Source organism: Furipterus horrens, unplaced genomic scaffold (genome assembly GCF_987537825.1).
Source record: "Furipterus horrens unplaced genomic scaffold, mFurHor1.1.pri manual_scaffold_1, whole genome shotgun sequence".
In the NCBI taxonomy this organism is placed as follows: Eukaryota; Metazoa; Chordata; class Mammalia; order Chiroptera; family Furipteridae; genus Furipterus; species Furipterus horrens.
Window position 1 is genome coordinate 109,463,525 of NW_028327171.1, and position 15,547 is coordinate 109,479,071.

The following is a 15,547-nucleotide window of genomic DNA, read 5'->3' on the forward strand; positions in this document are numbered from 1 at the left end:
TTATACAGATTGATTTTCTGGCAGTTCTGGTTGTTTTTTGTCTTGAGGTAGCTGTTATGTAACAGGGGTCCCCAAAGGTCCCCACAGCCCGTGGTTTGGGGGGTGGGGGAAGGGGACAGCTTTCAAGGTACTTTGTGTATCTATGGCAGGTAGCTAGTTCCTTAGTTATGTAAAGTGGCTATGGCTGCTTTGCAGCACCAAAAAGATGGGAGGGGCTTTGGCCATAGAATGATGACCAAAAGGCTTACGGGGCCTGTGTGAAATTCAGTCAATGGCCAGGATCGGTGTTGACCCACTGTGTCACAGGCTGAGGTCAGGGATTTAAAAATAAAGCAGCAGCCATTAAGGAAGAGAAGAGCCACACGGTTTGAAAGAGAGCAGAAGCATCCCACTAGCTGGCTATAAGGTTGGGTGAGTGCGGAGGTGCCACGCGGTTCTGAATTAAAAGCTGGAGAATACCGCAACACGGGTGGAACCTCCCCAGTCAGGCACAGATTAATGGGAGCTGCTGGAAAAGCTAAGCTGTGAACTTCTGCTTTCTGAAAGACAGTACCTCTGACTGGCTTATTCTAAAACTGGCCTGGCTTGGCAGGGGGAGACAGGACTATATGCTTGTGGGTGTTTTAAAGGGAGCAGGACTTAATAGCAGAATTCCACCATTAATATAAATCTGTATAACCTTTACATAAACAATTCCTTTCCTTTACCAAACTCTAGTATTGGGGATTATGCTTTTTAGCAATGGGCAATCGAGCCCCTCATAACTGAATACCCCAGGTTCTGTTTCAGTCATCCTTCTTATGGTTGTGCGAGGAGGTAAAGCGTGTCTACCTATGTCTCCATATTGGCCAGGAGCTGGCAGGGTAGATATTTATAATCACCCAACTATATGTTACTAATAAAAGAAATTCTTATGGCAGGGGAGGATAAGTGGTAATGGAAAAAATACCATTAAAAATGAACTATAAAAAAATAAATATAAAAAAGAAAGAAATTCTAACACACACTGAAGGTGAAAGAACAGAAAAATTGTAACAATTTTTTAAAAAGGGCAGTGGCCATATTAATAACACAATCAGTCAAAAGAATCTAATTGATATGCATATCAGGGGTGGGGCCAAAAGTAGGTTTACAGTTGTTAGTGACATTCTTCGGAGTTAATAAAGCTTTTGTAATCATCACAACCTGCATGCCTTTCTCCATACAAATCACTGTAAACCTACTTTTACCCACCCCATATGGAATATTTCACCCAGCAAAAAGCAGAATACATATTTCTTTTGAAGCACCCATGGAACATTTGCCATGACAGACTATATCCTCAACTATAATAAAACAAACTACAACAAATTTAAAAGAATTAAAATACAGTGGTCCCTCTCTATATCGCAGTTCACTTATCACAGCCTCACTATATCGCAAGATTTTTTTAAATATTAATTATTTATCGCAGATTTTTCGCTATATCACAGGATTCTGTGGTACTGTATACATGTGTTGTTAGAGTTACGTAGGTTTAAGAGTGTAGAATATGTTTAAGAACATAAGTAGTGTTTATAAAGGTGTGGAAAAAGTTAATAAGGGACTGGGAACGGTTTATAAATGTGTGGGAAGGGTTTATAAAGCCTTAAAATATATATAAATACTAAAATAAATGTAAGGTTCCTACTTCGTTAATTTTCACCTATTGTGGGGGTGTCTAAAACATAATACCCGCGATAAGTGACGGAATACTGTAATACAGAGTACATTCTCTGACCATAAAGAACTCAAAGTAGAAATCAGTAACAGAAAGACAACAGAAAACTCTAAACACATGGGAGAAAAACAACATACTTCTAAAAAGTCTGAGTCAAAGAGAAAGTCTCAAAAGAAAATTTTAAAATATATACATAAGAATTAATGAAAATAAAAACACATGCCAAAAATATGTGGAATGCAGCTAAAGCAGTAATTAAAAGAAAATGTATAGCACTAAATGCATATACTAAAAATGACAGAAGATCAATCAACAGCTTCATTACCTGCCAAGAAACTTAAAAAAGAAGCAAAATATAAACCCAAAGCAAACAGGAGAAACAATAAAGAGCAAAAAATCAATAAAATCAATATAAAAATGAAAATATGAAGCAAAAAATTTTTAAACCTGTAACATGACTAACAAAAAAAAAGACACAAATCACCAATATCAGGATTGAAATGGGGATATCACTATAGATTTGTAGCAATTAAAAAAATACTAAGGTAAACTACAAAACAATTTTACACTCCTAAATTAGAAAATATGAACCAATTTCTCAAAATCACACTACCAAAACTAAACCAAAATGAATTCCATAATCTAAACAGTTCTGTAATTAATAAAGAAAAATGAATCCTTAAATTTAAAAGTTCCCCCAAGAAAAGAATCTCTAGGCTCAGAAAGCTTCACTGGGGAGTTCTGCCAAATATTTTAAAAAGAATTAATCCCAGTTGTTCACAAATTCCTCCCCAAAATATACAAGGGAATATTTCTCAATACATTTCAAGAGTTCAGCATTCCGTCGTCGGCAGCCGTCCATCTCGAGAGACGATGGTGTAGCTTCTTAAGAGTCTATCTGCACCGCCGAGAATGGTTGTGCAGTCCGACTCGGGAGTGACACGGTATCTGTCTCCTCCCGTGTTGAATCGACATCTTGCGATGATGCTGGAGTGTCCTCTCCAGTGAAGCTGAAGCTACAGAGCCTGGGCAGGGTGATATGGAAGGTCTGCTGTTGCCCATGCAGCAGACCCCCCCTCTCTTCGCAGCTGAAGGATCCAAGGGAAAGACGGAGTCAATACAGCTTGGCTTCAGGTGCGCCGCAGGAGTTGCCGGTGTTGACTACAACGTCAAACCGCCTTAGGGACTCCAGCTCCGGATTTTCTGTCGGGGTTTACTCCCTTAGCCTTTCCCCTGAAGAGGTATGCCGCAAGGCAGCGGAGGTTTTTTGGAGTCAGAGTTTTCCTTCTCTGATGTGCCCTGACTGGAAGATCGAACCAGCGACACTTAGCTCGCAGGCCGACGCTCAATCCACTGAGCCAAACCAGCCAGGGCTGGATTAAGAAGTACAGACTGGTAATTACATAACAGTCAAGGGAGTGTAAAGTACAGCATAGGAAATTGAATCAATAAAATTGTAAAAACTATATCTGGTGCCAGGTGGGTACTGGTAATATCAGGGGATCACTTTGTAAAGTATTTAGTTGTCTAGCCACTGCGCTGTACACTTGCAATTAATACAAAGTATTGAACGTAAACTGTATTTTTTTTAAAAATGGGAAAAGTTTTTCTTCAGAGTATCAATACACAATGAGGAAAGGATAGGCTTTTCAACAAACGATGCTGAGGAAACTGAATATCCACATGCAAAAGAATGAAAATGAACCCTTACTTTGTATCATACACAAAAATCAACTCAAAATGGATTAGACTTGAACATGGGGCTTAATCAGTAAAACCCCTAAAAGAAAACTTAAGGGGAAAAGGTTCACAACGTTGGTCTTGGCAATGATTTACCGGGTATGACTCAGCAATTCTACTCATAGGCATATACGCAAGAGACCTAAAAATAAATGTTCACATAAAAACTTGCATATGAATGTACATGGCATTATTCATAATAACCAAAGTGGAAACAACCCATGTCAGTCAACTGATGGCTAGACAAAATATAGTAGTATCCACTCAGAATACTATTCAGCAATAAAAAAAAAAAATGAACTCCTGACACGTGATTCATCATGCAACATTGTTAAATGAAAGAAGCCAGACATACTATTGTTATGATTCCATTTATATAAAATGTCCAGAATATGCAAATTAATAGAAAGAAAGTAAAAAATTAGTGGTTGCCAAGCGTTAAGGACAAGGGGAGAATGGAGAATGACTGTTAATGGATACAAAGTTTCTTTTTAGGGTGATGAAAATGTTCTAGAATTGATTATGGTGATGCCTGCGCAACTCTGTAAATACACTAAACACAATTGAAATGGGTAAACTGTACTGCATGTAAGTTATAGCTTACTAAAACTGCTTAAGAAAAACTACATGATGCCTAGAATTTGCTTCAAAATAATAATGAAAGCTCCAAATAAATGGAGAGCCATTCCATGGTCATGAATTGAAAATCTCTATACAATAAAGAAATTCTCCCCAAATTAAATTATAGGTTTATCCTATTCCTATCAAAATCCTAGCAAATTTTTTTTTTGTAGACATAGACAAGATTATTCTAAAAGCTATATAAAGAAGAAAGAAACTACAATAGTTTAAACAGTCTTGACAAAGAGGAATATTCTACCTGATGACTCACTATACAGTTACAATAATCAAGCCAATGTGGTACTAACAGAGAGATAAACACATAGATCAATGGAAAATACTAGAACCCAGCAATACACCAACACAATTATGCCCAACTGATCTTTGACAATGGGCAAAAACAATTCAATGGAGGAAGAACAGTCCTTTTAACAAATAGTGCTGAAACAACTGAACACCCATAGGCAAAAAAAAAAGAAAGAAAAAAACCACACAAGTCTTGACCTATACCTCACAACCATACACAAAGATTAATTTAAAATGGATCATGAATTGGGACTTCCCGCCAAGATGGAGGCCTAGACTGACATGCTCTGTCTCCCTCCACAACTAAGAAGGACACAACTACTGCAAAACCAGAAATACCCAGAAGTTTCAGAAAATAAAGCTACATGGAAGTCCAACGTTTAAAGTTATAAAGAAGTTATGCTCATCTGGACAGGTAGGAGGGGTGAAGCCGGGGGTTGGGGGTGGGGGTCAAGCTGTGCTGGCGGCAACCGCTGTGGGATGGCAGTAAACATGGACACCCGTATTTAAGGGGAGGCAAGAAGCGCCTAGGGAGCACCCGCTAGCTGCAGACCAAACCCGGGGAACGCAGACCCCCATTGCCTAGGACTGTGAGGGCCAGAGGGCGTGGGGATGGAGGAGGAGGCTCCCGGTCTCTCAGCAGAGAGTAAACAACAGGAATCCATCTTGGACCCCCGCCCCCACACAAAGCGCCACAGTGTGGTGAGAAGGATCGCCCAGTAGTGATGAGAGCACAGAGCTCCACCCCCTATAGCATAGATAAACACCAATCTGTCAGGATCACACGATCATGATAGAGATCCCAGTGATGCAGCAGACCAGCCAGCAAATATCTAATCTAACGAAGCAGCAGATAGAAAATCTTTCTGAGACTCAGTTCAGAGCTTTGGTTATAAGAATGCTTACAGACCTAACAGCAGATCTTAAACAAGACGGAGAAGGAATGAAGACTAGTCCTGATGAAATGAATGAAAACACATACGAAACTAGTGTTGAGGGAAAGAAAACCAGGGATCAAATCAACAAACCAGAACATAGGGAAGGAACAGTCAACCAGTGCAGAAAGTGGAAACAAAAAGTGAGGAAAATGAGGAGAGGCTCAGAAACCTATGAGACAGCTATAAGCAGGCCAACATCCAAATCATAGGGTTGCCAGAAGGAGAAGAAGAACTAGAAATTGAAAAACTATATGAAAAAATAATGAAGCAAAACTTCCCTAACTTGGGGGAGGGAAATAGACTCTCAGGTCCAGGAAGCACAGACAGTTCCAAAAAAAACTGGACCCAGGGAGAACCACACCAAGACACATTATAATCGAAATGTCAAAAATTAAGGATAAAGAGAGAAAAAAAAAAGCAGCAAGAGAGAAGAGGAGAATTACATACATACAAAGGGGTCCCAATAAGACTCTCAGCTGATTTCTCAAAAGAAACTCCACAGGCAAGAAGGGACTGGCAAGAAATATTCAAAGTAATGAAAAGCAAAAACCTACAACCACGATTACTCTATCCAGAGAAGCTGTCATTCAGAATAGAAGGGCAGAGAAAGTGCTTCCAGGATAAAGTAAAACTGAAGTTCATCAGATCCAAACCACTTTTATATGAAATGTTAAAGGCACTTGTTTAGGAGAAAGAGGATCAAAACTATGAACATTAAAATGAAAATGCATCACAACAACCAACAACAGAAGCTCGAGAACCAAAACAAAAGCAAACTAAGTAGGCAACGAGCATGGGAAAAGAATTATAGGTATGGGGAACATTATGGTGGGAGATCAGTAGGGAGGGGGAAGGGGGAAAGGGAGGGAGATGGTACAGGAATTAAGAAGCATAGTAGGAGGGAGTGCAGTAGACAGAAAGATGTTGAGAAGGACTGTATGCATAGCCAATGGGCATGGACTAGGGTGGGGGACAACTGGAGGGAAGGGAGTCACTGGGTGGAGGGGAACAAAGGGAAGAGAAATTGGGACAACTGTAACAGCATAATCAATAAAACATATTAAAAAATAAAATGGATCATGAATTTAAACATGAAACTGTTCAACTTTTAGAAGAAAATTACAGGCAAGATCTGTCAGGACCTAAAAAATGGGTTCTTGGGCTTGGCACCAAAAATATGCTCCATATAAAAGAAAAAACCAGACATCATCAAAATAATAAACACTGGCCCTGTGAAAGACCTTGCTAAGAAGATGAAAAGATAAGCTTAAGACAGAAAAAATATTTGCATACCACATATCTGACAAAGGTCTGGTATGTAAAATATATAAAGAACTCTCAAAATTTAACAGCAAAAACGTTTAATTATCTGATTAGAATATGAGCAAAAGACAGCAAATAAGTATATATAAAGATGTTCAATATCACTAGCCATCAGGGTAATGCAAATGGGAAACTATAAGATAGCACTGTATAGTACTTAATAGAAGAGTCAAATAAAAAATAGCAATAATAACAAATGTTAATTAAGATGAAGAAAAAGTAGATCTCTCATACATTGCTTATGAAAATGTAAAATGGTACAGCTATTCAGAAGTTTCTTATAAAATTAAACATGCCCTTGCTGTATACCCCAGGAAGCTCACTCTTTATCTCAGAGAATTATAAAAAAAATTCTGTACATAAATGTTCGTAACCACTTGATTTTTTTTTTTTTTAAGGTATGGAAGATAATTTATTTTGCTTTGTGAGACTTTACTTTCACAATAATATATACCCTTGGCACAGGAACACCCTTTTAAAATTTCATAAATTGCCTTAGCAAAGTAAATATTTAGGTTGATTTTTATGAAGTTTTCAGACATTAAGTTTGAGAAAGTTAATGGTTACCAGAATTTGCATACATTATCACAATCAAAACAGTAAAATAAACCAAAGAACAAGACTTTAACATCCCTAGAAACATAAGAAATTGAAATTTCTAGTCAAACATTTCTACCTATGTTATATTCATTTTAATGTTTTATACTTTTTTTCTAAAAATAGGTTACAAATAATCTTTTAACTCCCCAGTCTTAATACCACTAAGTCACTGGTTTTACTTTCGCTATATTTTTATAGTTTAGAGTTGGATATGCCTATTAAGCCAGTTATATTCCAGAAACTTTGTGAATGAAAAAAATATTAAGAGAATTAAGAACAAATAATGGAACCATTATTTCACTGATCCTCATCCAATTTCAGGAAAATCACTCCCAAAAAGTAGCAACTCTTCCTGATAAATTCATGTCTAAACAGAAATAGAAAGAAAAGTGAAGTTATGGGAAACCTATGATGGGTTCCTAGACATTGTGTGCTTTTCATAGTTCAACACTGGTAATACTTGATAATCAAGAGTAAATTAATAGGCTAATATTTTAAAATGTGTACTTTAATAAGTATAAAGTATATTAGCAATTATGTAAGCCTGTGGAGAAGCTCACCAAGATACATAAATTATGAGATATAAGTGTACATCTAAATTTTCTATATAGTTTTTTTTTGTTTACAGAATGTTTATTAAAGTTGTTTAATGTACAATTTCTCATTTGTCATTTTAGAAGTCCTTTATTATAAAGACTATTCTTTTGTCTGATAACAAACAGCAGCCAGCGTCGGTAATTAGTCTGGACCTCCACATTGGATAAATTCGATTTCTTCTTGAGACTTAGGTTTCCCTCTATATTTCTGAGGTAATGTTTTTATTATTTCTGCAGTGTCTGGTGGACCCTGATTCATCAGCCAATTTGGCGATTTACTTCCCCTAAAATGTTGTGAAATTGAAGAAGAGTGAGATTGTAGTCCTGCTGATCTCAAAACTTGATACATTGCGTTTAGGATGGTCTCTTCTGTCAGGGAACCTTATTAAATGAGTATGTGGCTTGACTACCTGAACGACCCTGCTAGCAGACGCCATCTTGCTGCCCATAGTGACCCCCAAGAAGGGGCAGCTTCCGGGGCGCTAGTGAGCCGCAGCGATCTCTGGAATCTTGGACAGCTGGAGCGGGCCCTGCCTGTGACGTCCACCACTTGATTCTTAATAGTAAAATACTGAATATACCAAAGTCCTTTGACAGGTGAATAGTTAAACAAAGTATATATTAATATACCATTGTGTACTATTCTTGAAATGAAAAAATTATGGACGTAGAAAATAAGTTTTCAGGGGACAGGGAGGAGTTTGGGGTTGGGGTGCAGATACAAAGGGGTAGCAAGAGGGATTTTCGTTATGGAAATGGAACTGTTCTGTTATCTTTGCTGTGGTAGTAGTTACATAAAATTACATATGTGAGAAAACTGCATAGAACTATACACATAAAAATGAATTCAGGTTTAAAAAAATGGTAAAAATTGAGTAAGTTTAGTTAACAGTAATGTGTCAGTATCAATTTCCTGGTTTTGATGTCTTACTAGAGCTTTATAAGATGTCACTACTGGGGTAAAGCTGGATAAAGGATATACAGAATTCTACTAATTTTACAACTTTTGTAAGTCTATAATTATTTCAAAATAAAGGTTTGGGTTATTTTTTTTTAATAATGAGAGGGGAGAAAGGTGGTGGGGGTACACCCATACCTCAGAGATATTGCAAGTTTGGTTCCAAACCACAATAAAGCAAGTTCTAATCTTTTCCCTGATGGAGGGTCTCGGCTTCAATTTGCTAAAAATGCAACATCTGTGAGGCACAAAAAAGACAAAGCATAATAAAACGAGGTAGGTCTGCATAGACGAAACAAAACTGGTCATTAATTGCTAACTCTTGAAGCTACGTCACAGATATAGATTCATACTACTACTCTATTTTTCACCTATTTAAATTTTCCTATAATAAAAGTTAAGAAAAATATAAGAAAGCCATATATCGAAATATTAACAGCAGCTTATCCAGTTGGTACTTTTGTTTTATTTTTGCTAATATGCATTGAAATTTTTCTATCAAATACATAAAACAATTTTTAAAGAAATCTTTGCTCATATCATCTTTTATCCATATTGTTTTATTCATATTTTTAAAGAAGTGTTACAAGGGAAAAAATTAAACAAAGAAAGGATCCCGTTGATACTTCTTACTGACAATACACAGCTTTAATCGAAAATATTTCATCTAAATACTCAATTTATATTTCACCCAATTACATTTCACCTCAAAGTCCCATTACCTTTTCTCTAAAATTAGCCAAAACACTCCTGTTAGAATAGATTTACAATCAGCACAGTAACTCACTATTATAGTGACCCTCACACAACAGACAGATGTCCAAGTTCAAAGACTCCATGTGACATTTTAACAATTCCAGTTGGGTCTGCATTTGCAATGCTGCCTAAGGTATCAGTAGTAACTTTAAATTTTGTTTTAAAATTGTATGTGCTGTTTTTAAATTTTCAACATTTTTTAAAAAGCAGATGCTGAAAAGTTGACAATGATTACAAAACCATGCTTAAAGAACCCAACACATATGAATCTAAAAAAGTAATAATAATTCACTGAACAGATAGATTCTCACGATGTAATTACTTTTATTTTTGTTTATTTGCATATCAAACAAAAATGTGATACAATACCACTTCCCTCTGTAAAAATTTAAGTTAGTTTTAATTAAATAAGTTAAAATTAAATTTTAATAGAAATTACAAGAAACCTGTGCTCTGCATTATCTGTTGGAACTTGGGTAAGTCACAATCTCTCTAACCTCTATTTCCTTATCTACATACTGAAAGGGTTATATTTGTTAATCTTCCAATTCCAAAATCCTATGTAACGAGGATCTAAAATATACTTTATAACTTTTGACCCATGATCATTCTAATGACATCTTTGAAAAAACATTTATAACAGATGTGATATAGATATGTCACTATAAATATTTTAACTATATCAAATATAATTACATAATACAGTATTTAATTATAATTATGTAGTTATAACAAAACTGTTATAGATTTAAATTATTTGGGAGAATATTATTCTTGCTATATTAGATCAGGGTTTCTCAACATCAACACTACTGGCATTTTGCACTGGGAAATCCTTTGTTGTGCGGGCTAGCATGTGCATTGTAGGATGTTTAGCATCTACCCACTAGATACTACTATAATCTCCAGTGCAACCAAAAATGTCTTTGTTTTAAAGAAAAATTCTTTTAAATTAATTGATTTTAGGGAGAGAAAGAGAGAGAGAGGGAAGATGATGTATTCATGTATTCATTGGTTGTTTCTTGTAGGTACTCTGACTGGATAAGGAACCCACAACTGTGGTGTACCTGGATGATGCTCTAAACAACTGAGCTACCCGGCCAGGGCTCAAAAATGTCTTCAGACATTGCCATAATCACTTCTGATGAAGAACCTCTGGCATATTAGATCTAAAATTTTTAATGTTCTTTGGAGATAGGAAGATGAAAGATTGTTTTTGTGGTACAGAAAAGCATAAAGAGTAGCAATGAACAAAACAAAAAGGTTCAATTGCAACTCATGTACTATAAAAAGAAGAGGTACTGTTTTGTATGAGGTTTGCTGAAAAACATGTTAACCAAATATTGCTGTGCAGATCTAATATAGTAACAAGAATGACAATGACAGTGTATGTATAAAGCTGATGAGAAAATCCACAGGTATTCCATCCTCAATAAAGAGCATCCTCAATAAGGCGAAAGTTGTATTTTTTCAAATCAGAGATTAATGAAGTTAACATTATTTGTAAGGAGGCTTAAACATTCTCAAGTTGCCTGCTATTCTCTAACCAGTGAAAATACCCACATGAAAAATATCCATCCAGTTAAATACAAAATGCATCCGTCTGCTTTAATCAAGTGTAAATGGGCTACAAATGCCTTGAAGAGTAACACTGAAGAACATACTCAAGTCCTTTATGTATCTAAATAAAGGCCAAAGACATTCAGTGTGGAGAAACTAATTTAAATGTCACAACAGAAAATTAAACGTTCACACATCCATTTTTCGGCTCTTTAAAATACTCATAAAAATCAAACTCAGCCATTATTTTCCACCAAATATACAAATACCCAGTTTCCTTAGTCTATTCTTGGACAGGTCACCAGACTAGGAATAAGAGATCCAGAGTCTATTCCCAGCTGCAAAACAGACTGGTAATCTCAAGCAAATTATTCACTCAGGTTAAGGTTCTATACCAGTATCATGCTGACAATACTGAAAATCTGCCCAGAAACATGCACTGAGAAACCCAGGCCTTCCTCTTACACCCAAAGGACAACTGCAAACGTATTTTTAGATTTATTAAATCTAAAAATCTGAATAGGATTTTATTTATAGCAACATTTAACATACTTGAAATTTCAAAACTGTGTGGTGCATTTACTATTGCCCTCTATAAAATTAATAAGAAATGCTTTTATTATCACCATGCCCTACTTTGCAAAACTCTATTTGTAAACTACACGTCATAATTATTATGTAAAACCAAAAACAAAAGCTGTTTTTAAATCAAGTTCTTGGGAAAGGGCTTTAAGTCTGTCTAGCTTTTAGTCTGTTACACAAGTATTTCTTTCCTGGCGCTGTATGCTTCACGAAGTCTGAAAAGCAAAAGTTTGCCCCCTAGTCTAAATCCGGAAAGGCCTTAAGGGTGTTCTGACCGCTAAACATGCAGATTTTACTAGCGCAACCAATATGCGAATATCTGCGCACATTTTTTGCTCTTGATATCAAATAAAACACTGTGTATTAGGCCAAGTTATCCATCTGACCTTTTCGCACACCATAAAAGTGTAAACACAATACAGTCTCAGAAGATCTGAAAAGAAACAGGAGGGAAAACAGGGTGCCAAGGTTCGGCGGCCCCCCGCTGTCAGGCAGACACTTGTTAGCCGCTGAGGAGCCAACTCACAGAGTTTGCCATCTCGCTGCGGGCAGAGAGGTGCCCTGACGGCGCCGCGGGCGCCGACCCGGAAGACCCGTGTCTGGGAGGCCCCACCGCCCGCCAGGGCCCCCGGCGCGGCAGCCACCTGGACAGGAAGAGCACCGGCTCCTCCGAGCTCCCCGCCGCCTGCTTGCACTTGAGCGCACGAACGCACGCACGCGCACTCACACACGCACGCGCACTCACACACGTACACACACAACAAAAGGAAGCCGTGAGAGCCGCGTGCGGAGGTTCGGTCGGGGAGCTAAGGCAAGCCCCTCCCCCCATCCCCACCGCGCGGCCCCAGGCCCACTCACTCACTGCAGCGCCACGGAAGGGGCCCGTGGGTGCGCAGATCCCGGCAGTCCGCGGCCCACCGGCCGGTTCTGATGGGCCGCGCTTACGGGCGGAGGCGGCGGCGGTGCAGCGGCTCCAGGCCCATCACCCGCGCTGCTCCGCCCGCTGGCGAGCCGAGCGCAGGCAAAATCCCGCCCGCGCGTGGGGCTGTCAGATTGGGCCTGGGCCCCAAAAGCCCAGAGAACAGGAGGGCTCCCTACTTCCGACGTTTCTTAAGAAATAAAACTATTATGCATAATTACCCTTGGTAAAATTCCCCACCCCTACAAACCATGGGATGTTTAAGCCCCTTTTCCTTACTGATCCACTAATCAAAAGGAGAATCCAACACAACACTCCTTAAGCTAAGAAATCTTTCAATAACCTCTTCCTTAAGGGTTCTTCTTACTCTTACTTCTCCACACCTTAATTTACTCATTTTAGTTAGCCGTTACCTTCCAGTTTTTAACCTAAGAACTGCATTTTCCCAAAAGAATAATCTTCCCTAAACCATCTTTCCAATTTTACTCTCTTGAACTTTACTTTTCTAATAGCAACAAGCTTCCTCATAAAACCTTTCCATCTCCCTCTTACCTAGTCAAAACCTCTCCACAACTTTTATAATTTTTATCAGCTTCTACCAAATAATTCAAATAACTTTCTCAAACACTGCATTTTTGTCTGCTCCTTCATTCCCTGAAAGCTAACACTATGATTTGACACACAAATTTGCCCCTAACTGCCCTCAAATTTTGTGAACCTACTTCAGAGGCCACCACAGTCACAAAAAAATCCATTTCCTAAGCATACCCCCAATAACTTGACAATGATCTTTCCATATATTCTCTACCAATTATTTGAATCACTCATAATTCAAGCTACCATGCCCATTTGTCTAAAGACTAATTATAGAATCTAATCCAATTAACACATTATTTCTATTGTTATATGTATATATTTATGCATGCAGATGCATATGTGCTGATAAGCACACACATACAGCACCCCGCAAAACATCAAGTGTGGGCCCTGGCTGGTGGCTCAGTGGCTTGAGTACCAGCCTGAGAACCAAGGGTCACTGGTTTGATTCCCAGTCAGGGCACATGCCTGGGTTGCAGGCCAGGTCCCCCGTTGGGTGTGCATGAGAGGCAACCATACATTGATGTTTCTTCCCCTCTTTTTCTCCCTCCCTTCTCATCTCTTTAAAAGATAAATAAAAATCTTTTTAAAAATCAAGTGTGTATTTCATTCTAATCCCTTGGACAGGAGTTCCAGGCATTCAACCCCTATCTTGTGAAGTCACTTATCTGTGCTGAATTAATATAATTATCACTTAAACTCTCGCCATTTCTACCATAAGCATTTCTAACATCTGCTTTAAGATATCCATCATTAGTCTAACCCAAACAATCCACTCAAATATTCAGAATATACCCCTATTCATCAAGGCCCAGCTATGTTTGAAGCTGGTCCTAAGAAACAATTCTAGATGAAATCAGGGAGGTTGCATTACAGCAAAGACTGACTTGGGCAAAGTGACATTTCCTGACTCTCTTTGGCTGCTAAAGCTCTGGATCCCCAAAGACCTTTCATTATTAAATTTAGAGGGTCAGAAAGTATTCTTTGCTCAGAGGTGGAAAGAGTTAATCATGTGAAGTATGTAATGCAAATACAAAGGGTATGAAGAATACAGTATTGGGACCTTCCTGGTTTAAATGTCAGTTGCCAGGACCACAGCAAGGCACTGATAAATAATCTCAAAAACCATAGTCTGGTAAGCACTTGAGAGTCAAATCTTTGATAGTACAAGGGAAAAGTTGACAGAAGATGAAGTCTGATGTAAATGAATACTACTGCAGAACTGGACAAGCAACCGTTTGAGAGCAGAGACAAAAGCCAAAGAATAAGAGACCTGGTCTAGGTCTAAAATATCATTAATGGAAGCCCTTAAATGTTCAAAATTTAAAAGCAAAACAAACAACAACAACAACAACAAAAAACGAAGACAGTAGCAGTGTTTCAGTTTTAGCCACACTTTGTTTTGGGGACTGGTAAGATAGCTCCTTTTGAGATGTTCAATAAGTGATAAAAAACTAGAAATAAGACAAGAAAGCATTTTTTAGAACTGCATAACTGGGAGTCACCCATATTCAAGTAATAAATGCAATGAGAACACAGAGCAAACCAGCCTCCTTATAACACTAAGAAATATGAAATGATCCTAAATAGCCTCAACAATCTTGAGAAAGAAGAAAAAAGTGAGAGGAATCACAATACCTGATATCAAACTACATATACTACACAAGGCTACTGTGATCAAAACAGTCTGGTACTGGCATAAGAACAGACACATAGATCAATGGAACAAAATAGAGCCCAGAAACAAACCCAGGTCTATATGGTGAGTTAATGTTTAACAAAGGGGGCAGGAACAGTATGGAATTTCCTCAAAAAGCTAAAAACGGAACTGCCTTTTGACCCAGTGATTCCACTGAAGGATCCTGAAACACCAGTTCAAAAGAGCCTATACACCCCTATGTTTACAGCACTACTTACAACAGCCAAGTGCTGGAAACAGCCTAAGTGCCCATGAGGAGGTAAGTGGATCAAAAAAACGTGATACATTCACACAATGAAATTCTATGCAGCAGAAATAAAGAAGGAACTCCTATAGCATGGATGGAACTGGAGAGTATTATGTTTAGTGAAATAAGTCAGGGGGCGAACGACAAATACCATATGATCTCACCTAACACAGGAACCTAATGAACAAAACAAACAAGCAAAACAGAACCAGAGGCAGGGAAACAAGGAGAGATTGACAGTGACCAGAGGGGAAGGGTTTAGTCAAGGAACTAGTATATGATCCACGGACATGGACAACAGGGTGGGAACTGACTGTGGGAGAGGGAGTGGGGTGGCAAGGCAGGGGAGAGCAACGGAGGGAAAATGGGACAACTGTATTAGAACAATGAATTTTTTTTAATGTAA

At 38.1% G+C, this 15,547-nt stretch overlaps 1 protein-coding gene and 1 pseudogene across 2 annotated transcripts in view; both read right to left on the reverse strand.

The window, feature by feature from the left end:
• Positions 1-15,547, reverse strand: part of ZNF148 (zinc finger protein 148) — a 136,221-nt gene that overhangs the window by 109,114 nt on the left and 11,560 nt on the right. Inside the window, exon 1 of one of the 2 annotated variants that reach the window (XM_090266111.1) lies at positions 12,542-12,614. The exons of the other annotated variant lie outside the window; for it this stretch is intronic. The gene's annotated coding sequence lies outside the window, so the exon portion shown is untranslated. Of the gene's footprint in view, positions 1-12,541; positions 12,615-15,547 lie in introns of those variants that run through there. 2 annotated transcript variants of the gene reach the window in all.
• LOC150021682 (alpha-ketoglutarate dehydrogenase component 4 pseudogene) lies at positions 7,854-8,296 on the reverse strand (annotated as a pseudogene).